We start from the raw sequence: 2500 nt of genomic DNA, 5'->3' as shown, positions 1-2500 counted from the left end.
CAGAAGGTGGTTTCAGCGGGGCCTCTGTGGATCATATCAGGCCACTGCCGCTGACGCAATACCCTCTTCCTCCGCCCGGCTGAGAGGTACCCATGCGTTCCTTCGCCATTACCAAAAACTCTCGATTTCTTACACCACCTATAGACACAGTGTAAGTGAGGAATTTTGGGGTCAGATAACAGGAGACGTTGACTCAACCCGGATAAGGATGTTTCCGGAGAGAGACCAACTTCTCGGGGCTGGAATTCTAGTCAAAGAGCGTCAGAATTCGGGTAGCATGAGATTTGCGCTATGGACCTTTTTTGTCTGTCTGTCTGTATGTCTCTACATACTCTTACTCTCATCCTCAGATAAGGAGGAATTTCTAGATAAGCTAAGACGTGTGACCTCTTTTTTCCCCCTCCGGATTCTGCACTCGTTTATTAGTTGAAGAAAGTGCTATGGTGGATCGGAGAGAACCTTTTTTTTTATTCAGTGTGTAGATAGGACTATATTCACCCACGTTCCAGCCACCTGGTATAGATTTATAGTTGACAGATTTATAACTTGGGCTATGGGTCACTCACCCTGAATTTTCTCCAGATATTCCATAAAATAATTTCCCATTTTGTGACACTCCTTGGCTAAAGTGACATTCCCTCACACGTGTTACCGACGCCCATAATCCTGATATATACGAAAGGGCTTCTGACTTAAGGAAAGGACATTCCGAATTGCTGTCACAACTTTCTCACTAACGATTAGGGTATCATTTTTTTTTTTACTTTCTGCAACGAACATTCTCCTTCTTTTTTCTTCTAACATTCATTTTTACATTCTTCTTTACCTCTCGTCATTACATCTTTTCTTAGAGACCAGCTGAGAGACGGATATATAAGTTGGAATTAGTGATATGTAATATAAAAGGCTTGGCTTTGTGTGTGTGTGTGTGTGTGTGTGTGTGTGTGTGTGTGTGTGTGTGTGTGTGTGTGTGTGTGTGTGTGTGTGAGTTCGTTTTCAGTTGTTTTCTCTCAGTGAAAGGAGCAGCTGATCTCCAGGTTCCTAATATGATCTTATATTGTCTACGTGAGGTGGATGACAATATGTAATGCGTAAAAATGCCTGAGAGGAATCAGCTGTCGCGATGGTTCTTAGGTTCACTTCTTGAGATGTTTTTCAGTGTTCTTAAAAGCTTACTTAGGGATTCTTGTCTTCCGATGATGATCAAGAGATTAATGTGAGAGTCGATGTGGGATGTGATTATCACGATTTGCGTTATTTTTAGGGTTTTTTTTTTCATCAGTTTACTTTCTTTGCCACTATGATCTCTTCTCTCTGTCTCTGTCTCTCTGTCTCTCTTTCTCTGTCTCGATCTCTTTCTCTTTCTCTGTATGTCTCTGTATATCTCTCTCTGTCTCTCTCTCCCCCTCTCTCCCTCTCTCTCTCTCTCTCTCTCTCTCTCTCTCTCTCTCTCTCTCTCTCTCTCTCTCTCTCTCTCTCTCTCTCTCTCTCACTCTCTCACTCTCTTTCTCTCTGTGTGTGTGTCTCTGTCTCTGTCTCTTTTTGTCTGTCTGTCTGCCTGTGTATCATTCTGCCCCCCCCCCCTCTCTCTCTCTCTCTCTCTCTCTCTCTCTCTCTCTCTCTCCCTCCCTTCCTCCCTCCCTCCCTACCTCCCCCCCTCCCCCCCTCCCTCCCTCCCTCCCTACCTCCCTCCCTCCCTCCCTCCCTCCCTCCCTCCCTCCTCCCTCCTTCCCTCCCTCCTTTCCAATCTATATACCTTATTCACCTGACCAGTTTATTTATCCCTTTATCCAGCAACCATTCCCCCTAAAACCCGGCTGGAAGGGGTGGAACGCGCGTGCCATGCTGACGGAGGGCAACAACGAGGTCCCGTTGCTAGAGGGGATCGATTGTCTCCTGTCTCTGTCTCTCTTTCTCTCTGTGATTCTCTGTCCGTCTCTTTCTCCTCTTTTTTTCTTTCATTGTCTATCAGTCTTTCTGTCTATCTCTGTCTGTTTATTAGTCTGTCTCTCTGTCTATCAGTCTGTCTTTCTGTCTATCAGTCGTCTTTCTGTCTATCAGTCTGTGTCTCTGTCTATATATCAGTCTATATTTATGTCTGTCTATCTATATATCCGTGTGTCTGTCTGTCTGTCTGTTTATCAGTCTGTTTATCAGTCTGTCTCTCTGTCTATCCGCCATCCGTGTGGCTATGTCTCTCTGTCTATCCATCTTTTTCCGTCTGTCTGTCTGATCTCATCATCGACACGGGGAGAGAGGTTGGGCGATCTAGGGGGGGGGGGGGCTGAGAGCGAGCGAAATCAGCTGTTCTAACTTTTGGTTTCGCCGAAGGACCTGCTCGGGAAACTGTGTCAGATTCCTTCGCTAAGAACGAACGCGAGTCCTGGGGGATCCTGAAGGAGAGGGAAGAGTGGAGGAGGAGAGGAGGAGAGAAGGAAGAGGAAGAAGATGAGTACATGGGGGAATGGGGAAGAAAAGGTTGGAGAGAGGGAGGGAGAGA

The sequence above is a fragment of the Penaeus monodon genome, chromosome 5 (assembly GCF_015228065.2).
Source record: "Penaeus monodon isolate SGIC_2016 chromosome 5, NSTDA_Pmon_1, whole genome shotgun sequence".
Taxonomy (NCBI): Eukaryota; Metazoa; Arthropoda; class Malacostraca; order Decapoda; family Penaeidae; genus Penaeus; species Penaeus monodon.
Note: the sequence above shows the minus strand (reverse complement) of the source record.